The sequence below is a fragment of the Myxine glutinosa genome, unplaced genomic scaffold (assembly GCF_964187855.1).
Source record: "Myxine glutinosa unplaced genomic scaffold, kmMyxGlut1.1 SCAFFOLD_2503, whole genome shotgun sequence".
Classification (NCBI taxonomy): Eukaryota; Metazoa; Chordata; class Myxini; order Myxiniformes; family Myxinidae; genus Myxine; species Myxine glutinosa.
In genome coordinates, this window is record NW_027618597.1 from 34,059 (window position 1) to 61,487 (window position 27,429).

The following is a 27,429-nucleotide window of genomic DNA, read 5'->3' on the forward strand; positions in this document are numbered from 1 at the left end:
CAATATGTTATCTGTGTGCCAGGTTGGAATAATATTAGTAAATGTATGTCCCAGAAGTGGCTGAGAATGTGTTCAAGTGTTCATTATCGGGGTTCTTCAACGACTAAGGTGCGTGAATATATATATATATATACACTATACAGACTTGGCATTTAATATGGAATCTTTTTTTTGTGGGGTGAATGTACTTTTCAAGATGTCTTAAAACCAAAAGTTCATTGGAATTATGTTGAAATTATTCTAGATTTTGTTAATGTTGTGGCGGACACGATGGCTCGCTGGCGCGGTGACATCATTCCGCGCACCAAGAGGGTGTCGGCCACGCCCGAGGGGTAGGCGTGGCCTCGGGATATACACGGGGCTCACAGCCCCGAGCGAGTCAGTGCTACAGTTTGAGCTTTACAATAAAGACTCTTTTGACCCTACGCGTTGTGGCTTACCTTCTTTGGCAAACAAGTTGCGTGCGTAGCACCATGCTACACTGGTGACCCCTTTTGGTTCAGCCGTCGCTGACCACAGAACCCGCCATGGCCAGCAACGCGGTCGCGGTAAAGCTCCCTGAGTTTTGGGAAGCACAGGCCGAGGTATGGTTCGTGCAGGCCGAAGCACAGTTCCAGCTTCGAGGAATAATGGCGGATGAGACGCGTTACTATCACGTGATCGCTGTCCTCGGGCCCGGCACGGCCGCCCGAGTCGTGTCCATCCTGCAGCACCCACCGGCGGAGCACAGGTACACGGCGCTCAAACGTCTCCTCATCGCCACGTTCGGCCTCACGGAGCTCGAACGGGCGGACCGCCTCCTGGACCTTCCCGAGCTCGGCGACACACGACCATCGGTACGGATGGACTACATGCTGTCGTTGCTGGGTGACAAAGCCCCGGATTTTTTATTCGGGCGCTTTTTCTATGCCAGCTACCGGCACAAGTACGCCTCGCATTGGCCGGTTCCAAAATAGGGGAACCCCGCGCTCTGGCCGTCGAGGCCGACAAGTTTTTCGCGGCTTGTGACACGCGGGCGAGCTTCGGTGCGGCCGTCGCGGATCCCGAGGCTGATGCGCATGCACACCCCATGGATCCCGAGGCTGATGCGCATGCACACCTCGTGGCCGCCGCCACGCCCCGCCCACCACCACTGCAGCGGCGAAAGCCGCGGCCTCCGCCGCTCCCGCCGCAAGCCTGGTGCCGTTTCCATGCCAGGTTCGGCCACAAGGCTATGAAGTGTTGCCCGCCGTGCTCGTTTGGCAAGTCGGGAAACGACCGAGCCGACGCTCGGTAGCGGCCCTGAGCGTCGGCAATTCCGGCAGCCTCTTATTCATTACGGACACCTTGTCCGGGCGCCGCTTCCTCTGCGACACAGGAGCGCAGGTAAGCGTCATCCCAGCCCACGCGTCAGACAAGCGAACCGTGGGCTGGGGCCCCGCGTTGCTTGCAGCCAACGGTACACCCATACGCACATTCTGGAAGCGCTGCCTCTCCCTGCGGTTCGGAAGGCAGCGCTTTCAATGGTCGTTCGTAACCGCCAGTGTGCCCATGGCATTGCTCGGTGCGGACTTCCTATGTGCAAATGGGTTGTTGGTGGACGTGAAGCACAGAAGGCTCGTCCAGGCCGAAACCTTTAGCTCGCTCGCTTGTTCGCTGAGCAGCTCGTTGAGCGGCTCACTGAGCGGCTCACCGAGCGGCTCACCAAGCGGCTTGCTAAACGGTCCGTCCCGGCGAGTTTGGTTTGTACGCTTCCGGCAGCGGATGAATTTACCCGCCTCCTCGCCAGTTTCCCGGCCCTCACGCAGCCCACCTTCTCGGCGGTGGCCGTCAAGCACGGGGTGGAGCATCACATCCCCACCGTCGGGCCACCGGTCTACGCCCGGGCACGCCGCCTCGAGCCGACGAAGCTCGCGGTGGCGAAAGCGGAGTTCGCGACGCTGAAGCGGCCGGGCATCGTGAGGCGCTCCAAGAGCGCTTGGGCATCGCCGCTGCACATCGTGCCGAAGCCCGGCGGGGGATGGCGGCCGTACGGGGACTACCGCCACCTCAACGATGCTACCACCCCCGACCGCTACCCGGTCCCTCACATCCAGGACTTTTCCGCCCGGTTGGCGAAAATGTCCCTCTTTTCCAAGGTGGACCTCATCCGCGGCTACCACCAGGTCCGCGTCAGGCCGGAGGACATACCGAAGACGGCCGTCATTACACCATTCGGCCTCTTCGAGTTTCTGCGGATGCCCTTCAGGTTGAAGAATGCGGCTCAGGCGTTCCAGCGGCTGATGGACAGCGTCTTGCGCGACTTGGATTTCGTTTACGTCTACCTGGACGACATCCTCGTCGCAAGCGCGTCCCGTGAGGAGCACCTCCGCCATCTCCGCATGCTCTTCGAACGCCTGGGCCAGCATGGCCTGATCATCAACCCCGCCAAGTGCCGGTTCGGCGTCGCCGAAATCGACTTTTTGGGGCACCGCGTCACCAGGCACGGGGCCATCCCCTTACTGACCAAGGTGGAGGCGGTCAGGAGGTTTCCGCGCCCCTGCACGATCAAGGGGTTCCAGGAGTTCCTGGGCATGGTGAACTTTTATCACCGGTTCCTGCCCCGCATCGCCCAGCTCCTGCGCCCCCTGCACGAGGCCCTCCGGGGGAAGCCGGGCAAAGGTGACGTTGCTTGGACCGAGCCGATGGACGCGGCGTTCGCGGGCGCGAAGCTCGCCTTGACTAACGCCACCATGCTCGCGCACCCGGCACCCGATGCACCGATCGCCCTCACCACCGACGCGTCGGACTACGCGGTGGGCGCGGTGCACGAGCAATGGGTGAAGGGAGCTTGGCAGCCGCTGGCGTTTTTCAGCCGGCAGCTCCGCCCGCACGAACGGCGGTACAGTACCTTCGACCGTGAGCTCCTCGGGCTTCACCTGGTGGTCCGGCATTTCCGCCATCTGCTCAAGGGCCGTTCGTTCACGGCCTTCGTCGACCACAAGCCCCTGGTCTTCGCGATGGCCAAGGTCGCCGAGCCGTGGTCGGCCCGGCAGCAGCGTCACCTCCTCGGCCGTGTCCGAGTACACGACGGACATCCGGCACGTCGCGGGGAAGGACAACCCGGTGGCGGATTTCCTTTCCCGGTCCGTCACCCACGCGGTCCACCTCGGGATCGACGATGCCCGGATGGCGGTGGACCAGACCGCCGACCCCGATGTCCAGGCCTTGCGGACCGCCGTCACGGGCCTCCGCGTCACCCAGGTGCCGTTCGACGGCGCGGGCACGGCCCTCTTGTGCGACGTCTCCCTCAGCCGGCCTCGCCCCATCGTGCCCGTGGGCTGGCAGCGCCGGGTTTTTGACGCCATCCACGGCCTGTCCCACCCGGGCACGAAGGCCTCCCAGAGGCTGGTCGCCGACAAGTTCGTCTGGCATGGCCTCCGGAAGACCGTCCGCGATTGGACCAGGACGTGCCTCGCGTGCCAGCGCGCGAAGGTGCACCGCCACACCCAGGCCCCGTTGGCCCCGTTTACTGTGCCCGAACGTCGGTTCGACCACGTTCACGTGGACTTGGTGGGACCTCTGCCCCCCTCGCGGGGTTTCACCCACGTCTTCACCATGGTGGACCGCACCACCCAGTGGCCGGAGGCCGTGCCTTTGGCGGCGACGACGGCGGCGGACGTCGCGCAGGCGTTCATCGCCACCTGGGTTGCCCGGTTCGGTGCCCCCTCGGACATCTCGTCCGACCGCGGCCCCCAGTTCACCTCGGAGCTCTGGGGGGCGGTCGCGCGGGGGCTCGGCATCCAGCTGCACCGCACCACGGCCTACCACCCCCAGTCCAACGGCCTGTGCGAGCGCTTCCATCGCTCCTTAAAGACCACGCTCCGGGCCACCCTCCGCGACGGCGGCTGGGTCGACAGGCTCCCCTGGGGTCTGCTGGGCCTCAGGACGGCACCCAAGGACGACCTGCGCGCATCCGCGGCGGAGTTGGTCTTCGGACAACCGCTGCGGGTGCCGGGCGAGTTCCTCCCCGACTCCACGGCACCATCGTCCGCGGCGCAGCAGCGCTCCGCACTGCAGGAGACCGCCCAGAGGTTCGCCCCGGTGCCGACGGCGCACCACGGGTGCCCGCCAATGCACGTCGCCCCGGAGGTTCGCACGGCGGAGTACATGTTCGTCCGCCACGACGCCCACCGGACACCGCTGCGGCCCCCGTACGACGGGCCCTATCGCGTGCTGGAGACCGGGGCGAAACACTTCACCCTGGACATCGGCGGTACTCCTGACAGCGTTTCCGTGGACCGCCTCAAGCCGGCCCACCTCGACGTGGACCACCCCCCGCCAGTGGCTCGGCCCCCGTGTCGGGGCCGCCCCCCGGCGGGCGGATCCCCGGCACCGCCCAGCCCCGTTTACCCCGCAAACTGACCCTTCAGGTGAGCGGGAATTCTGGGGGGGCACGTGTGGCAGACACGATGGCTCGCTGGCGCGGTGACATCATTCCGCGCACCAAGAGGGTGTCGGCCACGCCCGAGGGGTAGGCGTGGCCTCGGGATATACACGGGGCTCGCAGCCCCGAGCGAGTCAGTGCTACAGTTTGAGCTTTACAATAAAGACTCTTTTGACCCTACGCGTTGTGGCTTACCTTCTTTGGCAAACAGGTTGCGTGCGTAGCACCAGGCTACAATGTGACCTTTAAAAGAAACAAAAACCACATTTGACATTTCGATGCAAAAAAATTGATCCTTGAAAGTGATGTAAACTGATATCGAACTCAATTCATGGACAGTACTGTGTTAAACTTCTGTACGTTTTCCAGAAGTATCTCTTTATTTTGCACATTAGCCAAAAATTATTTTAACAAAAACAAAAGTTAAATTACGACTGGGATTACGGACAGTAAAATTACAGTTCAGTACTTCGTGTAACCCCCACGAGCATTCAGGAGAGCACGTACACGTTGAGGCATGCTGTTCACGAGATTTGCCAAGGTTTGGACAGGAATCGCTTGCCATGCAGTGACAATAGCCTGCTGCAATTCACGCAGAGAGGCAGGCTGCGTGTCCAAGTGGTCGATTTGACGGGTTAATTCTGCCCACAAGTTCTCTATCGGATTCATATCCGGGGACATGGCAGGCCACTCCATATGCTCTACACCACGGTCAGCAAGAAAGTGTTGGATCATGCGAGCACGATGAGGCCGTGCATTGTCATCTTGAAAGACAAAGTTTCCTCGAAAGGCTGCACGAGCAAATGGAAGCAATGTTTCTTCCAGAATGGCCCTGTGCTTGAACTGGTTCAGGTTTCCATTCAGAACAACCAGGTCAGTTTTGCCCCTGCATGAAAAGCAGCCCAAACGGTCACCCCACCACCTCCAGCTTGGACTCTTGGCACTATACAATCTTTGTTGTAGGCTTCATGCACTTGTCTGCGCACTCGGACGCGGCCATCTTGACGATAGACCAGAAATCTAGACTCATCACTGAAGATCACGTGATTCCAGTGTCCTACCTGCCATTGACGGTGCTCTCTGGCCCACTGCAATCGGCGCTGGCGGTGTTGTCTGGTCAGGCGTGGCTTTCTCAGGGGATGCCTGGCACGATAGCCTGCTTGAACCAGTCGTTGGTTGACGAGCCTTCTGGATACAGGCACATTTGTCAGTTGCTGCCACTCAGCCCTAAGCCGATTAGCTGACTTGGGACGGCCATTGCGGACTAACCGGTGCAGCTGGCGATCTTCCCTCCTTGTGGTTCTGCGGGGACGTCCTGGCCTCGGTATTGGAGTAGGGACACCCCTCTGAGCATTTCGTTTCAGGATCATTGACACCTGACCTTGAGTGATGCCATACTGCCGAGCAATAGCACGCTGTTTCATGCCGTAATTTCGTAAAGCCACCACTCCATGACAAACAGCATTGTCGAGTTGACGGACCATCTCCAGAGGAAGCGGCAATAACTTTTGGAGACGTGCAGCAGTTGTTTTCCACTAATACAGAATGCAACAACCCTTGTATACCCGACTGTGAAGCCAATCATCAAATGCACCTGTCCGTACATTTTGCCACACCACCTGTGATACAATCCTGTTGTTGACTTCTTGCTGCGACAGACAATCAGTGACATTGTTCTTTTAACAAATAAATCACCAAAGTGCAAAAGAAACTCACCAGATTGATATACTGAGTTAAGAAAGTAAACCCAAGTCGAGAAAAAAAAAAAATTCCATTTTAAATGCCAAGTCTGTATATATATATATATACCGTATATATATTTATTTTTTTTATTTTTTTTATTTTTTTTACAAAACTTGATATAATCAAATAAAACTTGCACAGCTACAACTTCAGGGTGCCCTCATTACTCCCTGAAAATTTCAGTGTTCTAGATAAAAGCCTCTCGGAGGAGTAGATGAGACATACAACATACAACATGCATCCCTACATACATACAGTCGTGGTCAAAAATATTGGCACCCTTGCACTTTTTTCAAATAACTCACAATTTTCTCTAAAAATAAGTTTAAATTGACAAAAGTATTTGATTTCCACAATTTGTTTCACTGTTAATATTACAGAACCTTTGTTTTTGATCCAGAACTTAATATATCCTTTTAAATCAGAAAAAAGAGAAATGGCGTTGACAAAATTATTGACACCCAAGACTTAATATTTGGTAGCACGGACTTTGGACAAAATAACTGCAGTCAAGCACTTCCTATAGCTATGAATGAGATTCCTATACCTCTCTACTGGCAGTTTGGCCCACGCTTCTTGTCCCAACTGCTCCAGTTCTCCCAGATTTGAAGGTTGCCTTCTCCCAACTGCTGTTTTCAGATCTCCCTACAGGTGTTCAATGGGATTTAGATCTGGACTCGATGCTGGCCACTTCATAACAGTCCAGCATTTTGTCTTGAACCATTCCTGGGTGATTTTTGAAGTGTGTTTTGGGTCATTGTCCTGCTGCAAGACCCATGATTTTCGACAGAGACCCAGCTACAAGTTCAGGGTGCCCTTTCTGACACTGGGTTGAACATTGCACTCCAAAATGCCTTTGTAATCTCCTGATTTCATGATGCCATGCACACATTCAAGGCATCCAGTGCCTGAGGCAGCACAGCAACCCCAAAACATCACTGTAGGGAAGGTGTTCTTTTCTTTGAAGGCTTCATTTTGTTTTCTGTAAACATAGAGAAGATGTGCTTTACCAAAAAGCTCTAATTTGGGCTCATCTGTCCACATGACATTCTCCCAGAAGGATTTTAGCTTGTTCAGGTGTGTTTTGGAAAACTCCAGTCGGGCTTTCTTACGTCTGTCTCTCAGCAGTGGGTTCCTCCATAGAACCACATTTCATTGAGTTGGCGATGGATGGTGCGAGTTGAAACTGTCGTACCTTGTTTCTGAAGGTCAGCTTGAATCTGTTTGGCAGTTGATCGGGGTGCTTTCTTCACCATTCGAACAAGCCTTCTCTGCAATCTTTGATCAAGTTTTCTCTTGCGGCCACGTCCAGGGAGGTTGGCTACAGTGCCATGGGCCTTAAACTTCCTGATAACATTGTGTATGGTGGATACAGGAACATCAAGGTCTCTGGATATGGACTTGTAGCCTTGAGATTGTCCATGCTTGGCTACAATCTTGTGTCTGACCTCCTCAGACAATTCTCTGGTTTTCTTTCTTTTCTCCATGCTCATTGCGGTACACACAGTGACACAAAACAGCAGAATGAATCCTTTTCTCTGTTCAAACTGGTTGAATGAGTGATTTTTATATTGCAGGCACCTGCAACTCACTACAGGTGAGTTCAATTCCAAAGTAAAGGAGAATCACCTGCTTGAAATATAATTATTTCTAACAACTTCTAAAAGGTGCCAATAATATTGTCCGGCAATTTTAGGATTTCTGTGTGGAATAAGCTATGATTTAGTAATTTTTTTCAACTTTTCTTGTTTTGTTCCACTGTAAACCAAAGAAATACGTATGTGGATACCAAAATATTTTTTTATTTCAACAATTTCCTGGAAGAAATTGTGCAATATTTGAAAAAAGTGCAAGGGTGCCAATATTTTTGGCCAAGACTGTACATACATGACGTGCCTTCAGAAAGTATTCATACGTCTTGACTTTTTTCACATTTTGTTGTGTTACAGCCTGAATTTAAAATGGATTAAATTGAGATTTTTTTGTCACTGATCTACACGTAATACACCATCTATCTATAATTCCAGTAATCTCTGTGTGTTTGTTTGTTTGTACGTTTGTACGTTTGTTTGTCTGTGACCGCTGTTTCTCGACAACCACGGGTCCGATATACTTTAAACTTGCCAGGTATATTGCTGGGGACCCGAGGATGTGCCTTTTCAAGGTTTCATATTAATCGGACAATTACTTACCGAGCTATGTCCAAAAAACGATTCAACCAATCAGAGAGCAGCGAGCTATCGTGTGTGCCGAACGTGGCGGACACACTCTGCCTCGGATGGCACATTTGAGAGCGTATTCATTTATTTCACGTTTGCAAACTATGTTGCCGCTATGTTGGCGTTAAACTATGTTTTAAAACTAATAAAAACCATTTCATCTAAATAGAGGGGGGGGGGGGATTGTCACTGTACTCGCAAGCCGTTCGCCGTTCGCTTTGGCGTTGCGAATGGACCAACACATTTCATGGACCAAACCATTTCATGTAAAGCGTTCGCCGTTCGCTTTGGCGTTGCGAATGGACCAAAACATTTCATGAACCAAACCATTTCATGTAAATAGAGGGGGGGATATAATTTTAGATATAGATATAGTACGGGCATGCCCTAGTAATATCAAAGTGCAATTGTTTTTTTTTGAAATTTTTCACAAAATAATAAAAAATGAAATACAGAAATTTCTAATTTACATAAGTATTAACCCCCTGAGTCAATACTTCATATAAGCGCCTTTGGCAGCGATTATAGCTTCGAGGCTTCTTGGGTATGTCTGTATCAGCTTTGCACATCTGGATTTGGGAAGTTTCTCCCATTTTTCCTTGCAGATTTGCTCAAGCTCTGCCAAGTTGTATGGGGACTGGGGAGCATTGGTGAACACTAAGCTTTAAGTCTTTCCACAGATTCTCAATGGGATTCAAGTGTGGACTTTCACATTCTTGTTCTGAAGCCATTCCAGTGTTGCTTTTATTGTATGCTTGGAGTTATTGTGCTGTTGGAACATAAATCTTCACCGCAATCCAAAGTCTTTTGCACTCTGAAGCAGATTCTCCTCAAGGATTTGCTTATATTTGACTCCATTCATTGTTTCTTCTATCCTTACAAGTCACCCTGTCCCTGCCGCTGAAAAGCATCCCCTTAGCATGATGCTGCCACCACCATGCTTCAGGGTAGGGATGGTGATAGATGGGTGATGAGATGTGCTCAGTTTCTGCCAGATGCAGCGCTTTGCATTCAGGCGTAAGAGTTCAATTTTCATCTCATCAGACCACAGAATATTTTGCCTCATGCTCTCAATGCCTTTCACGTACATTTTTTACAAACTCCAGGCGTACTGTCATGTGCCTTTTCCTCATGAGTGGCTTCTGTCTGGATACTCTCTCATAAAGCTTAGATTTGTGAAGTGCTGCAGAGACTGTTGTCCTTCCAGCATGTTCTCCCATCTGCAACAAGGAACTCTGTAGTTCTGTCAGAGTGGTCAATGTAGTTACCATGAATAACAAGACATAAGCGAGCGCTGGTCTAAACAGACAACATGATGGTCCAATCAATATGGGATTCAAAGCTGGAATCACAGCATCGTGATGCATGAAGGATCAAATCACAATACCAAGCGGGAGAGAGCCTAACAAAAGCAAAAAGAAATAAATCTTGTGATATTTAGTTTCGTGATTTTTAAATATCCATTGATGTGTTCTGTAAAACTGCAATTCTTAGCTTGTACTTGAAGAGAACCTAAAATAGATGCAGTTGCATGGCTTTTCTGTGTATTTTATGAAATGCCTCATTTTGAAAGTTTCTGCTTGAAGTAGTCTGACCTGTGACCAAGTGAAGTGATGCTCAATATCATAATTATATAAAATATATGTATATATATATTTATATATTTTATATTTATATATATAATTATATTTATATATTTATATTCACATATACATACATGTGAGCATCCTTCATAATACAAAGTCGTTCCTTGGCACACCTGACCTCCTGTCAAATTCCAAGCTTTCATCCACAGCTTGATGTATTTACGAAGTTGCTCTTCGCTGTGGGCTAGCTCCCCCGCCTCGCATCTTTCTCAGCTTGACGCTGTGGAAACCAAGGCCTTCAAGATCATTGGAATATCCCATGCTGAGGCTGAGTCCATGGGTCTATCACTTTCCCATTGCAGACAAGTTGGTGGTCTCTCTGGCTTCTCCTCCTCCTCTCTGGTGTTGCGCCCTCAGCTCTTACTGTGCTTTGTCCGCACTAGGTTTCTGCGGGGCGCACACGGTCCACCATTAATCCCCTCCTGGTGAAACTACGGTACCTAAATCTAGCATCACGGCTCACCTCCACTCATTCGGTCCTCTTTTCTCCTGCTTGTGGAACAAACTTCCACATCCTCTTCAATCTCATTCTTCCTTCCAGGTCTTCAAGACGGGTGTTCACCACCATCTCAGATCATCCCCATTCCAAAACCATGATCTTTTCTACACTCTTTAACACCCTCCTCCCCCCAAGCTCTTCTTCCAAACTTCCAGGTTTTTCCCTCCTGTGAGTTTCCTTCTGGATTAATCTTGCCCTTTCCTGCCCCTCATTCCTCCCCACACCCATTGTTTGTCCAAGTCCTCCTCTTTTGTCTTGTTACGTCCTGATACATTCAGTGTACCAGCTCTTCCACGAGCCTCAATGATGTAAAATAAGACAAAGAAAATGGTATCAAAGCTTTACCACAACACTTATAACCATCCTCTATTCTTGTTGCTTCCCAATTGACTCACTCTCTGTTGACTCGTTTCCCAATCATATTTTCAACTACCTTTCTTTACCTGCACTGCCCATTAACCAATGCAATCCTAGTTGAAAAATGATTTATCTAATGACCGCTCTCAACTAGCCACAGCTATGACGGCCTTATAGATCACGTGCTTCTATACCTTATAGACCACATGCTTCAATTGCCTGCTAATCCATTACTATCTGTATAGTGGGGGGGCCAATGTAGCAGATTGAAATGCCCGGTGAAATTGCTTGTTAATTTTTGGACACTGGTTGGGCTGTCTTTAGGGATGATATAAGTTCTAGAAAAAATATGTCTCCAATTGTTTCAAGTTCTTTATGGCGGCCATTTTGGATTTTCAAAATGGCGGATGTCGAAAACGTAAAATTCCATTATCTTGGCTTCTAAATGACCTAGAGTTTCGATTCTGGTGTCCAGTTGTACATTTTTGGGGATAGAGAATTGAATGAAACCTTCTTTAATAACCTACAAGGGATAAAAATAGGTTTTTATGGCACAGCCGAACCAGTGTCCAAAATCTAACTTAATGCACATCTATCTTAATTGTTATTTGTTATTTGTATGTTCCAGATTCGTGACCCTGAGCTATGATGGAGCCAAAAAGCAAGAAAACCAAGAAAGAAACTGATTTCACACTTTGCATTCAGTGCCAGGATCCCCAAGGTGCACTAGTGACTGAGCCAGCACTGGGCTCATATGCAAAGTTTCTCCAGTTCATCCAGGAGAGGGCACGATATGGTGATGCCGACTTCAAACAGATCAGCGAACGATTAAGCTGTTTCACTGCCACTGACTTGAGGAACAATAAAGCAAAGTGGCACCGGGCATGTTATGGATCTACATGCAACACTGCTCACCTGGAGCGTGCTAGAGTTCGCCACCAGAAAGCCTGCGAACATGGCGACACCCAGCATCTTCATAAGAGGTGTGGACGTCCTTCTTCTGCACCTGCCGCTGCAAGTACCTCAGGTTCTACGCAAGACGAGACTCTTCGCTTCACACGTTCATCATCAACTCCATTCAACAGAGACCTTTGTTTCTTCTGTCAAGAGGTCACTAAGGAAAGTGTACATGTTGTATGCACGTTCAACGCAGGTAAACAGCTGAAGAAAGCTGTTGAAGAAGGCAGCAACCACAAGTGGAAAGTTCAGCTGAGTGCTGCCATCAGTGCACATGATGCTCATGCGATCGACGTCAAGTATCATCTCCCATGCTGGGTGCAGAATGTCCAACGTGCTCCCAAGAGTGGGACATCAAGTGATGACAAAGAACACATACTGCAAGAAACTAATGTTATCAAAATAGCCGCAGACATTGAGTTTGTCAGCCTTGTTCGCTCTCTACTCCAAGCTGGTGAAATTCTCAACATGTCTGACCTGAAGTCGGTTTACTCCAGGATTCTTGACAATAATGGTGTGCACAATGTCCCATCACCTACTACCCAAGGCATGAAGGAGAAAATCAACTCTCACATTGATGACGTTCACTTCATGAAACCAAAACGTCGAAACGAGTCAGACTGTGTATTCTCCACTGCCGTGCGTGATGCAGCTGTCGAAGATGCAATGACGAAGACAAATGAAAAAAACATCGAACAACTGTTTGAGAGTGCCTCTGTTCTCCGCAGTGCCATTGCTTGTCAGAACAAGCACCCATGGCAATTTGAAGGAGAAATGAACACTGATGATGCTGAAAAGCATGTACCCAAAGTACTCTATGCTTTCCTCCGCTGGCTACTGGAAGGACCAGCCACGAGCATTGAGCCAGAGACTATGCGCTCAGCCACTATTCATCGAGATGTTATAACCATCAGTCAGAACATCATGTACGGCTACAAGTCAAAACGCCAAGTCACGTACAAGCCCAAAGAGCCAGATGCACCATTCCGCCATCACTTAGAATGGCCACAGCAGCTTGCCGTTGCCATTGTAGTCCATCAGTCCACCAGAAACAAGAAGCTTCTGGATTTCCTGCATGGGTTCGGTCTGTCTGTTGATTATAGTCGGATCTTGCGGTTGGAGACACAGCTGGCCAACTCAGTCATAGAGTCTACGACAGAACAGGGTGTATACTTTCCAAGAACCATGCGCATAGGGACGTTTGTCTTCTTTGCAGTGGACAACAGTGACTTCAATGAAGACACACCTGATGGGAAGCGGACACTCCATGCTACAGCCTGGGCACTCTACCAACGACGGGAACATGCACCCTCCACAGATGAACATAGAACACTGACACTACATGACCGAAAGGCCAGACACCGCTCACTCAAGGTTCTGACTGCTCCAGACTTTGTTCCTTGCCAAGCACCAAACAAACAATCTGCCACAGGTACCACATATAGCTTCAAGACACGGTCAAACCCAGATGTCACCAAGCCGTACTCTGCGACGGACACAGTGTGGCTACTTTCACGCACAATCATGCGAACAGCTGAAGCTGAGGACGTACAAGACGACATCATCCCACCAGATGACCAGCTGCAAGCTGCAGAACCCCAGCATGCTGACCCTGTTGGGTCACTCGTCCACGATCCAAAACAACCACCTGGCAGTAGGATCAAGCATCACGATATCCCAACTTGGACAGCCTACAACTCACTGCTCTCCTCTTCGAAGCCTCTGACAGAGGTCAACGCCCTGCCATTGGTAGCAGCACCAGCCCATGAATGGCAAACACTGATAACAGTCTTGAAACAGACACAGCAAATCAACTGGATGGTCATGGGTCCCGATAGGAAGACAGTGATCACCTTAGACATGGCCCTGTATGAGCGAGCCAAACAGCTGGAGATGACCAGAGATGACTGCAAAGGCAAGTGGGTACTGCGACTAGGGGAGATGCACACTGTGATGGCTGCACTGAGGGCTGCTGGGAATGCCATAGAGGACAGTGGTCTTGACGAGGCTTGGTCTGAGGCTGATATCTATGGCCCAACAACGACCAGACAAATACTGGAAGCCAAGCACATGAAGAGGGCTTTGGAGGCCCACATCACCACTGTCCAAGCCCTCTTCGACCTCTATGTGGACGAATTCTTCCAAGAGCATCCCCATCTGAGGGGCCCATGTACCCAGTCAGCACAACAGGTTGCCCAGAGCTGTCATCTACACAACCGAGAGGAGATGACAAGCGCGCAGAACAACATGCTAGCTGTCCTCGAGTCAAACGAAGTCCTGGAGGCCATGGCAAAGTTTGATGAGAGGAAAGAAGCCAAGAGTCCACTGTTCAAGTTTGTGCGACGCTACATGCGGATGATAATGCTGATATACACATTCATCCGTGCCACCCGTGATGGACAATTTGAGCTTCACCTGTCTTCACTGGATGAGATGTGCATATACTTCTTTGCACATGACAAACAGAAATATGCCAGGCTGACTCCCCGGTACCTTGCAGAGATGAAGGCCCTGAAGATGACAGATCCAGGGATCTACCAAGAGTTCATGGATGGGAACTTCAGTGTCCATAAGAATGAAATCCCCTTCTGTGCTGTAGGTGTGGACCATGCACTGGAGCACATCAACAGGATCATGAAGGTGACAGGGGGTATTGTGGGCATTACCCAGAATGCCAGTGCCCGCGAAAGGTTCTTTCTGACAGCACCAGAGCTGAGTAGGCTTGCTGAAGAAGCCCGTCAGATGGCTGGCTCACAATCAGCTACACGCAAGGAGCACCACGACCTATCAACCACAGTCTGGGCTCGGCAGGAAGACAACATTCGTCGACTGAAGAATGTGATCAGAGAGTCCATGAATCCCATGACGCATGAGGGTGAAGACCTGACGACTATCATCACCAAGGTGGTGATGCCAGCTGAAGTACAGAAGGATGTCTGCAACCAAGATGAGATTGGTCAGAAAGCGTATAACACGTTTGTTGCAGAGCGCATCAACACAAATGAAATCAACCTTTGGGCCAGAATGGGAAAGGTCAAACTGAAGATGTGGAAGAGTGCCAGGAAAGCTGTGAAGCACAAACTGGCAGACAAGGTTGTAGAGCTGAAAGACGACAGGTCACTGTTTGCGCGCATGCTGATCGTGGCCCGCTCACGACCAGAGATCAACTTGAAGGATGCCATAGGTCAATATGAATTCACCGCGCTTCCACGAACCCTCTTTGCAATGGCTGGGACACTACTACCATGCACAGACAAAAGCAAGCTCATGGGCATCCTAGAAGATCTACCCAAGAAGTCAACTGGCACTGGTCAGCAGCCAGACGACGACAATCCTGAACATACTCCACCCCCTCCCAAGAAGGTGACTGTCATAGACGGCATGGCATTAGTGCAAGCAATGGGTAAGCCACAATGGGTCAAAACATGTGCCCAGTGGGCTGGCCATTTCAATGCAACACTGGACTGCAAGACCAACGGGTATGATGAAGTCCACCTCGTGTTTGACCGATATGATCTGCCAAATTCACTGAAAGAGGCCACACGGGAGAGGCGCCAAGGTGGCAAGCCGCCCACTGCTTACCACGTTCAAGACAGCACCCCGATTGGGAAACTGACAGCAAAACAGTTCCTGTCGCACACCAACACCAAAGATGAGCTAACTGTCTATCTGGCAAAGAAAGCTCTGTGTCACTTTGAGGGGACTACCAAGGTCTTCATCGTCACTTCAAGGCAGGATGTCTTCTCCAACTGCATGGATGTACAGCATCTCCGTAGCTCCCAGGAGGAGGCTGATACGAGGATCTTTCTTCACAGTCTAGATGCCGTCCGAAGAGGTGCAACACAGCTGTACATTCAGTCACCTGATACTGATGTATTCATCCTAGCACTCCACCGGTACCATGAACTATGCAAAGACACATACTTCATCACGGGTGTGGGGAACAAGAAGAGGCAAATCTCACTGGAACCAATAGTACATGAACTTGGTGTCAGGAAGGCTGCAGCCCTACCAGGATTCCATGCATTCACGGGAGCAGACCAGACTGGTCGGTTTGCCGGCAAGGGAAAGCTCACATGTTGGCAAGCCCTCAATAGGTGCTCTGTTGAGGTGGTATCTGCGTTTCATGACCTTGGGGCCTCTGAGGAGCTGAGAGCTGACACAGAAAGTGACATTGAGGCATTTGTATGCCAGCTGTATGAGCCTCGTACTACAGTTGTGGATGTGGGCAAGCTGAGGTGGAGACTGTTTACCAAGAAACAGCTAGAGGCACAGAAGCTGCCACCAACACGGGGAGCTTTACATGAAGCCATTGCTCGTGCACATTTCCAGGCCATGGTGTGGCATCAGGCTGATGTACCGGACCCCCAGCTTCCACAACCAACAGAACATGGATGGAGAGCAGAAGGAGATCAGCTGGTGCCCATCACAACCAAGGACCCTCCAGCCCCAGCTGCCATCACACATCTAATCAAATGTAACTGCAAGAAGACCCAATGCATGTCTCACTGCTCATGCAGGTCTCAGCATCTCAACTGTTCTGAGATGTGTATGTGTGGGGCAGATGAAGAGGTGTGTGGTAACACGGGTCAGGAGCGCCCCATGGGAATCGATAACACTGATGATGAGGAGGATGGAGATCCTTCAATGTAACAATGAACACTGCCAACTAAAAATATTGCACAAAGACATTATAAGTGTACATTTGAACACTAAAGTCCAGCCTTTATGTGATTTAGAAGTGAAAATGATGGAAAAAAATATATATATGTGTTGGCATAAGTGCGTGAAAATCCAAGATGGCTGCCATAAGAACCCTTTTGATCATATGTAGGTGTATAAATGTGTGTTTATTGGATTAAGTATCCGCAAATATGTACATTTGGACACCAAAATTAACACTCTAGGTCATTTAGAAGCCAAGATAATGACAATTTCGGTTTTCAACAAACGCCATTTTGATAATCCAAAATGGCCGCTATAAAGAACTTGAAAAAAATGGAGACATATTTTTTCTACAACTTCTATCATCCCTAAAGACAACCCAACCAGTGTCCACAAATTAACATTTGAATTCAACGGGAAAACATTGGCCCCCCCACTAGTAATGCAACTTTAAGCAGTAATCTCACTATAATTCACCAAATGTCCGTCTGTCCGTCTGTTCCCAGATACCACAAAAACCGCTGAACCGATCAAAACAAAATTTTGGGTGGGTAATCCTGGGACCCCCTGGAGTAAAATAGGCTATATTGTTTTTCCATTTTTTCCCCTCAATTTTCCAATTTTTCAAATTTTCCAGTTTTTCCAAACACGATGGAATAATATTTACCGATATGAACAGTGATTATTATTATTTTTTGGATACAGAGTCGAGGCTCGTGAAAGAGCTAACATTTATCAAACAAACAAATCAAACAAACAAGCAAACAAAGTATATAAAAAGGGGAGCGGTCGACAAGATGGGGAGAGAAGGGGAGGAAGCACACAAGCACAACATTTGAGAGCAGGGACATCCAGAGATGTTTAGGAGGGAGAGGGCCTGGGGGGAGGCAGGATAGGTATAAAACGCAAGGACACCAAGGACTTCCAGGAAAGAAGACAAAAGTCACCTCAAAAAAGTGGATTTGGGGTGAAATTAGCGGGGGTAGAAAAGATCAAGGTTTTGGATTGGGGAAGATAAGAGATGGTGGTGAACAGCCGTTTTAAAGACCTGGAGGGAGGAGTGGGATTGAAGAGAGTGAGGGAGTTTGTTCCAGAGGCGGGAGAAAAGAGGAATGAAGGAGTGAAGGTGAGCAGAGAGTCTTGATTTTGGCAGTTTAACCATAAGAGGGTTGCAGGCAGATCTTGTGCGACCTGCAGGAATATTTGGGGGACAGAGCCCAGAGAGAGCTGGGGGAGCAAGGCCGGAGAGGAGTCGGTAGAAGACGGAAAGACCACCAACCTGCCTGCGGTGAGTAAGTGAAAGGCCCTCGGAAATAGCGTCATCGCGGGAGATTCCAATGATTCTGAACGCTTTGGTTTCAACAGCGTGAAGACGAGCTAGGTGTGAGGCAGGAGCACCAGCCCAGAGGGGAGAGCAGTATTCCATTGAGCTGCGGATGAAAGCCTTGTATGTGGTGAGGAGCTCAGGTGTGCCAAGGAAGGACTTCGCACGATGGAGGTTTCCCAGTCGGCGACTGGCTTTGGAGGCCAGCTTGGAAATGTGGTTTTCCCAGGAAAGATCATGGCAGATAGTGAGACCCAAAAGCTTGAGTGACAAAACTTCTTGGAGAGGATTATTCAGAAAGTAGATGGGAGGGTTGTCCAGTCGGTCTTTTCGGAGAGACATCGTAAAAGTGTGAGATTTGTCAGGATTGAAAGACATGTTCCACTTGTTTGCCCAGTCTGTGATTTTGTCCAGGTCTGCAGAGAGTGAGGAGGCTGCAGACTGCCGATCTGAGGGATGAGGAATGGAGCGGCAGAGAGTGGAGTCATCAGCAAAGAGATAGAGAGGATTTTCAAGAGAGTCAGAGAGATCATTGATGAAGACCAGAAAAAGCACAGTGCCCAGAACACTGCCTTGGGGAACTCCAGCCTGAACAGGAAGAGGAGATGAGAGAAACCCATTCAGGGCCACACGTTGACTACGACGAGAGAGGAAGTCCGCCAGCCATGCGTGGAGATTTCCATGGATACCAAAGGAGGAGAGGTTTGGTGAGCAGAGCGGGGTGCCAGACCGTATCGTAGGCACGTGATATGTCGAGGGAGACAGCTCTAATTTCCTGTTTGGCATTGAGGACCTCCATCCATTGTTGAGACATGTTGAGACATTGTGATGTGGCTTTTATTGAAATTCTACAAATACTGTTTAGATTTTGATGATTTGCATGTGATATGATTTTATGGATGTTTACTTAAATCGTTTAAAATAAATTAAAAAGCCTTCAATTTCCGATATTTTGCCTTTTCATTTGGGCCTCCCAATTGAAGCCCCGCCCGTATGGTGGGTACCGTTGCTAGTGAATACAATGCACCGTAGCCAAAATCATCACAACAACTATGTAATAAAATCACAAAAAATAACCATGTCCCATTCTGCCATAAAGAGTGCTGAATACTCTGACCAATCACTCTGAAACCGCAGGGGGGGAGCTTGGTGTCTGAGTTCTCTAATGAACTTTCATTGTTTCTGTTTAGGTTGTTGAAGTTTTTCGTGGCAAAAAAAAAGTTCAAGGAAACTCTACGTCCGTACGATGTGAAGGATGTGATTGAGCAGTATTCTGCTGGGCACCTGGATATGCTCAGCCGGGTCAAGAGTCTTCAAGGAAGGTGGTTCCTCAAACATCTATGTACAAGCATATTGTGATTGCCATTTTTAAAATATGAAATGAACATACACTGCACTTGCAATTTGTTAATTTATAACTTTCTGAAGCATACTCAGTAGCGGACTGGGTCTTAAAACCGGCCCGGGCAGCCTTCACCTCGGTCGGCCCATTATTCATTTATATGTTGCTTATCTGAGGAAAGAGACGAAATGCTTGAAAAAAAAAAATCCACTAAAAATTAAATTTATTTTCAGTAACACAAGCACATGTCATGTCAGAGAGAGTCGGTGCCTGCGCAGTTCGCTGCTTCTGGCAGGCACACCATCAATGATATCCTTAGTGTCAAGTTTGGCCAGGTTCCATTTTTCCACAGACATCAACATGAACGCCTCAAGATGTTCTTGTGTCATTGGACTTCGCAGACGGCTTTTGATTCTCTTCAAAGCAGAGAAAGACCGTTCACATGCCACTTGTGACACAGGCAGCGTTAGCAGCAGCTTGTAGGCAAGCCCAATGCTCTTGTAGACATCAGTGAAGAGGTTCAACTTGAGGAGCACCTTGTAGCAGCAGAGAGGACAGGCTTTACATGACTTGCATGTACTTGGCAGAGTCTTCCTGTCCTGTTCAGACTCACTGTCCTCCTGCACTGTATAAGCATCTGCTACTGATTGTCTCAGTGTTGACCATTGTTCTCCAAGGCTTCGCAGTTCTTTTCGTAGCTGTTCCGCAGTGACACCATCATCAAATCTCAGCAAATGTTTGTGCAGCTCTTCCATAGCTCCCGATGTCACTTGATCAAAGTTCCTTGAGTGAAGAAGTGAGAGATCAGCATACAATCTTGATGTTGCTGATCTGTCAAATCGCTGCTCAATGCTGCTCACAATACAACAACAACAACATGCATTTTAAAGGCCATTTTCCCTGCTAGAGCGGGGGTTAGCCTTGCGGTCCCCATGACAATCTTCTCCATTTTGCCCTATTTTCTGCATCTCTCCTTGTTAACCCCCTTGCCCGCATTTCTTCTTCCACCATCTTTAGCCAAGTCTTTCTCGGTCTTCCCCGTCTTCTACTTCCTTCTACATTCATTTCCATCACTCTTCTCAACCAGTCACTTTCATCCTTCCTCAACACATGACCAAACCATCTCAACCTGTTCCTCTTCACAGCATCGATCACAGGCTCTATTCCCATCATCTTTCGCAATTCATCATTTGTCTTCCTCTCTCTCAACGATACTCCGCACATCCGTCAAACCATTCGCATTTCCACCCTTTCCAACCTTCGTTGCTGCTCTACGTTCATTACCCATGTCTCGCTCCCATAAATCATAACACTTCTCACACATGCAGCATACACCTTTCCCTTCAGCTTCAACGACACTCCCCTCATCATCAGCACGCCACTCAATTCCCGAAACTTCTTCCATGCTCACAATAGTGTCCACTATTCGATTGTACACTTCAATGCGATACTTCTTTACTGGGCCAGAAGCTGATGTAGCCTCATCTATGGACAGTTCGCCATCAATACGTTTGTGCTGTCTTTGCCGTTTTATAGGAAGGGACTCTTCCATAACAAGATTTACATCCATTTCATCCAGCTGGTCATTAGCCCATTGAACAAACTTTGCAGCTGCATCATGACAAGCTTGGAAGTCATCCCGAAGCATCTGCATATTCTCTAGCAATTCATCCACCATCCGGTGCACAGTCTGCAGATCCAATTGCACAGTTTGTAGATAGTTGGAGAGTGCTGTAGTGTGGGAGAATACATGCAGATATACTTGTGCAGTCAGAATTGTTTCAAAGTGCAGGAGACTGGCAATGTATCCCTTCACCTTGGCCTTAACAGCTGCTTGGATCTGGTCAGCAACAAGTATGGCATTAAGAGTGGTGATAACTTCCATGAAAAGCGCTCCAGTTGGATTGTTGAATGAACCAAAAACCTTCTTCAAGGCGGCATCCTTTGACCACCATCTAGTTTCTCCGATAGTTCCCATTCGTTTCACAGTAGTGGAGTGTCGACTCCAGATGTTCATTCGCTGATAAGATTCCCGAAAGAATACTGCAATGTCATTCAGTAGTGAGAACAGTGATGCGCTAGTCACCACAACACTTGTAGCTTCGGTCACAACGAGATTTAACACATGTGCGTGGCACCAAACATGGATCTGCATTGGAGCTTCCTTTAATAGCAGAGTACTGAAGCCTTTGTAGCGCCCCTGCATGTTTGCTGCACCATCAGTTGAGTTTCCAACACAGTTCTTGAGGCCAAGATTCAGTCCTAACAAGACTTCAGAAACGAGTTGCACAAAAGCTTCGCCAGTAGATTCCTCACATTTCATTCACCACACTCACTCATCTTTCTTGGATAGTGCCAGTGCTATCAACATATCTAAGAACAACAGAGCACTGGTCTTGTGTTGAGATGTCTTGAGTGGTATCAATTTCCACAGCAAACATGTCTGTTACTTCTTCAGAAATCCACCGACGTATCTTATCCCGGATAACTGTGATAACATAATTCACTGTAGTTTTAGACAGCAAAGTTACCAAGGAGCCTCGACCTCGTGAACTCTTTGCCTTCTCATGTTGCTTCTTGCTGTTCTGGACAATGTGAGAGAGATGATCGGCTGTGCAGGAATCATACTTCCGAAGTAGTTTTACAACTTCCAGAAATGTACCATGGTCGATCTCCTCATTGACAAGTGTGTATGCTGCTTCTTCATTACTTCCTCTGTAGCTCAGTCCCCTCTTACCAATGAGTTTGACCACATCCACAACTCTTTCCATCACTTGTCGTGTCTTTCTAACCTCATCATGATGGCTACGTGCGAGCAGGTGAGAAACGCTGGACTGTTGTCGATCTACCAGGTATGCTGAAGAGCATCTCAAATGAAAAGAAGAGCGTTCCTGGTCTTCAACACGTGTATGTACATGTCGCCAGTCAGTCATTCCCTCGATGAACGTGGACCAGTCTGAGGTGCTGGAAAACGCTAAGCACACTGAACAGTGAAGAGAATGATTGTCCTTGTTGTATGACAACCACCATCTGTTTGTACCATCTTTTCGCATGAAACACCTCTTGACCACTCGGTTGTCAGTTTTTTGATTAGGGTGGTAATTCCAAAACAGCAAGCAATCTTCATCTCTACATGGTTTCTTAAAGTAGTTAATCGAGGGGTATCCCTCCTCTGCAAGTGCAGCAGCTGCAGCAGGTACATCTCTCTCAGCTGACCGCACCTGTTCGTGTTCACCAATTTGCACCAATTCTGCCGATTCAGCTGCCAATTGGTCATCTACTGATTCAGCTGCCAATTGGTCATCTACTGATTCAGCTGCCAATTGATCATCTACCAATTCAGCTGCTGATGGTCCAGCTACCGATTCAGTATCCTTATCCCCGTGTTCACTGACTTCACCAGGCCCAGTATTAGTACTCTTGAACAGATCCAAAAGGTTTCTGCACTTTGAAGCACTATCTGACAGTTTCTTTTTCTTTCGATCACGTTCCTTCTCAGCACCTCCTTTTCTTCTCTTCTGGTTTGCTTTATCCATTGTTGGTTACAGATGCAGATGCTGAAAATAATAATAATAATTAGCATCGTAAGTCAGTTCGCGACATTGTTATCAACTAGGGCATGCCCGTACTATATATATATCTAAAATTATATCCCCCCCCCCCTCTATTTACATGAAATGGTTTGGTCCATTCGCAAAGCCAAAGCGAACGGCTTGCGAGTACGGTGACAATCCCCCCCCTCTATTTACATGAAATGGTTTGGTCCAAAGCGAACGGCTTGCGAGTACGGTGACAATCCCCCCCCCCTCTATTTACATGAAATGGTTTGGTCCAAAGCGAACGGCTTGCGGAGTTTGGTAAAGAAATCGCCATAGCTCGGTAACTACTTGTCCGATTAATATGAAACCTTGAAAAGGCACATCCTCGGGTCCCCAGCAATATACCTGGCAAGTTTCAAGTATATCGGACCCGTGGTTGTCGAGAAACAGCGGTCACAGACAAACACACAAACACACAAACACACAAACACACAGACACACAGACACACAGAGATTACTGGAATTATAGATAGATACTAGATCAGTAGTCAGTGGACCTATCTAAACTTACTTGGCCTATCGGCTCAAAAATCCTTTTTACTGTTGATTTGGTAGTTTTTACAATGAAGGAAACCCGTATCGGGAGTACGTACAACATAGCGATTGTGAATGTACCAGCTCTGAGGCGTCTTTCGCTTCGCATCGCAGTGACAGTGAGCACCAACATGGCGGCTGTAAGACTAAAATCTGGCTTAAAACCCCCTCACCTCACAGCCCACAGCCTTCAACCAGACATGTTAACACGCTCCTCCCCCTTCATTCCCGTTCTTCAAAGCAAAGCGGTAAAAATTGTTGAGTCGCCATTATATATGACGAGCAACGGTGCCCGCCCTAAGGGCGGGGCTTCAATTTGGAGGCGCGATTTATTTTAACATCCGTTAAATATCACACACAAATCATCAAAATGTAAACAGTATTTTTAGAATTTCAATAAAAAAACCACATCACTGTTCATATCGGAAAATATTATTCCATCGTGTTTCAAATCGTGATTAGTGATATCAACTGTTCGCTTTTCTTTAGGAAAAAAAATTGAATGATTTTGTACGGCACCTCTTCTTCAGCTTAGAACTTCAGGATACACGACATTGCTGATAAAAGTTCCTTTTCTCTCTGTGAAGTTCTTGGCAAACATTTTTATATTGTCACTGCTGCCAACGCGACGCCATGGCATTATTCATAACATTCATTCATTCATCTAATGATTATTAAACATTATTCTTACGCTCATTAAACGTTCATAAAACAATTACGAAAATAAAAACGAAAAACATGACGAAATTATGTTCACATCGTCACATCAAACACTACCGTGAACACAAAAGTCACAAACATCGTCACAAACGTTACGTTACGTAATTCAAACCTTGAACACATCGAATATTGGAGAGCCCATTGCGCAAACGATTTGTTTTCTCTGGTACGTGTTACTGGGCGGGTACCGTTGCTAGTAATTATAATGACCTTTTGACCTTTTGAACTTTTGATATTTAGCGGGGAATCCCCGGGGATGGAGGCAGAGCCAGAAGTTTTCCGTGACAAAAAAATTTTCAGCAGTTTTTTTTATCCAGCCCAGCGGCCCATTTTTTACCCAGCGGTCCCAGCCCACCGGGCAATGCCCAAATGCCCTATGGCCAGTCCGCCCATGAGCATATTCAATGTTTATCTTTAACCAGAAGGGACAACGTAGCAGTTAAAAACAAAAGAAAGGAAGAATAAAATGTGCACACCTATCTAAACATTTTTGACAACCAGGCCTTCAAATATGTGCAAAAAACTGAGTTTGTAATCATCTTTAACTATAAAAGGTGTGTGTGTGTGTGTGTATATATATATATATATATATACATATATATATATTTATATGTGCAGGAGATGGTTTGTGGAAAGGAATGTGAAATGATAGAAATGTGGAATTGATATTTAGGAATGTGAAATATTTGGGATTTCTAACTACACAATCACTGATTCAACACTGGTCTATCAACACTGATTTTAAACCATTAAACTAATGGTAATAACAAACGTAACTATGTGATAGGTAATATTAAATGATCCCTGACCCCATTAGTGGGTGTAGGGAAGTTGTTTTAGGCCCCCACAAAAAAAAACATCTTGTACAAGCCGTGAGCATGACCAGCTTATACTGTACAGTACAGTCCCGTAAATTCACTGCTGTGTGATTTGTGTTTTCATGGCTTTCGAGGGCGCGAATTTTAGGCGCACTGTAAGCGAGCTTCGCGGGATATCCCACCAGATGTGTAGACAAGGCAACTTCGTGAATTATAGAATGCAAACGCTTCATTAAATCGATTACAATTTGCAATTTATGGTAAAGCATCATCAGAGATGTTACACAATGAAAACGCTTCGGGGGATGTTCCATCAGCGACTAAAACATGTTATCCTCCACGAGTTATAGAATGCAAATGTTTCATTAAATCTATTATTGAAATTAGCAGACACGCTCGATACGGCATCATCCGATAACATCTCCCACAAACAGTGGGCTCCTGCAGATACCCACAATGTTCGCAATCCTACATATTGTTGCGGATCTCCCGAAGCCCGTTCCCGTTACAAAGGGGGGATTAAACCTCTTCCCCCCCCCCCCCCCCCCCCCCCTGGGTCTTCGGGTCCGCGAGGCCGAATCGCCACTTCCGGGCAAATGTGAAAAAGGGTATCGGTTCAAATTCGCACGTACCTTTGACCCACGCTGCCACGAAAGTGGGGACCGAACCTCGCACAAGCCACGCTTAATCGAGTACACCCGTGCGGTATGCGTACCACGTGACTCGTGCTGTTACTTTTATTGGAACCCGATTCGAGCGGTTCTATTCGTACCATGCGAAGCCAATGGATGGAAGGGACAGGACGGTCAAATCAGAGGAATAACACGATTTATTTACACTGTACTATAATTCAGAATGAAGGAGGAAAGGGGACACAGAGCAGAGCTTAATCGATCTTACTTATCCCCAGACACGGGCCCACTCACGCACACGGGGAGAAGAAGAGGAGAATGTTCACGCGCCAAGCGCGCTTCGCCGTCAGTCGCTCTGGGGCAGCTCTCCCGGCATGGCTCTCCGATGTTCACGGCACGTAAGCAGGCGAAAGCAGGCAGGAGGAAATCGCGTGTCTGTGGCCCAGCGCAGGTCGTCCTCTCGAGCGCACGATTAATACAGCACAGAGCGCAGAGCGCAGGGCACGGAGAAAGTTTGTGTACAATAGGCAATTCAATTCGCTCGTTCGGCAGCTCCACTCGCGTTCTCAAGCTCAACCAAATTCACTCTCACGGGGAACTGTAACTCGTCTCACAGGGAACTGACATGCACACGACTCTGACCGACCTCGTCTCACTCAACTGCCCTCACCGGGAACTCAACTCTTTCTCTTTCTCAACTGAACTCACCGGGAACTCTCAACTCAACTGAGGTGGGGGGACTCGGAGCAGGGTTTTATGGCTCCGCCCCGGCCCGACTCGAATGTTCCAAAACCCTGCCTCTGGTCGTCGTGGTTAGCCACTCCCCTCGAGCCCTGATTGGTGGCTCGTTCTTACTGGCCACTCCTCCTGCCACGCCTCCCTTCGGTCTCGGTAGACTTGTTCATGCCTGCAGCGTGGCATTTCAGCGCTAAAAGAACACCTAAGCTCACTGGCCTACTCAACGCAAAACTAACACAGGAAAGGACTATGCTTACATTTACTTTGAAATAACTGAACTATCACGAGGCTTCATGTTGTGGTGCGTCTACCTATGAGGGGGAATTAACCTTTATTCCAAAACCACAACAATATATACAGATTGTCCTCCATCTCCATCATTGTTCTCATCCCGTTGCTTCGACCTGTGGTTTTGACTCGCTCTGCTCATCCTTCAATAATGGCTCCCAAGCACAAGACCAGTGCCGGAGATGCATCGACCACCAAGAGGCAGAAGAAAGTGATGTGCCTTCGCCAGAAAGTGGAGCTGCTCGACCGGCTTTCGAGAGGAGAGCATGTGGCCTCTGTTGGCAGGCATTATGGCGTCAACGAATCCACCATTCGCTACATATGGAAGAACGAGAAGGCGATTCGTGAGAAAGCTTCAGTGAGCACTGTATCGAGTATGAAGGTGGTCACCCATGTTTGGAATGTCCACATGGAAAGGATGGAGAAGACGCTCAGAATATGGATTGAGGACAACACGCAGACGAGGGACTTCACGCTGAAAACCATGATGCTGAACCATTCCCTAAACCCGCTCATCGAGGACGAGTTGGACGCCATTCCAAAGGTATCCGAGGAGGAAGAGGAGGCAGAGGCGGGCAGTAATGAGGAAGAGGTGCCGAGGTCCAACCTCACAGTTCAGTTCCTGGGTGAGTTGCTGCAGGACATGTGGGCACTTGTTGACAAGTTGGAAGATGCTGACCCAGTCGTGGAGAGGTACCTCAAGTTCAAGAGGGGCTTGGATGATGTGCTTCTCCCATACAAAGAACTGCATCGAAATGTTGGGCAATATGTCAGGCAGCTCCCCATCACCCATTTATTCAGCCCTGCTCCCTCCACCTCAAGATCACCAGCACCTTCTCCAGCATTCCTCTGTGTCCTCACCAGCATCCTCACCAGAGTCCTCACCCAAGTCCTCACCAGAGTCCGCACCAGAGTCCGCACCAGAGTCCGCACCAGAGTCCTC

The 27,429-nt window shown here is 48.5% G+C and overlaps 1 pseudogene across 1 annotated transcript in view; it reads left to right on the forward strand.

Moving 5' to 3' along the window:
• Window positions 1–27,429, forward strand: part of LOC137432251 (potassium voltage-gated channel subfamily KQT member 5-like) — a 58,586-nt pseudogene that overhangs the window by 25,678 nt on the left and 5,479 nt on the right. Inside the window, exon 8 of the transcript XR_013621688.1 lies at window positions 19,006–19,137. The product of XR_013621688.1 is annotated as a potassium voltage-gated channel subfamily KQT member 5-like (transcript). The remainder of the gene's footprint in view (window positions 1–19,005; window positions 19,138–27,429) is intronic.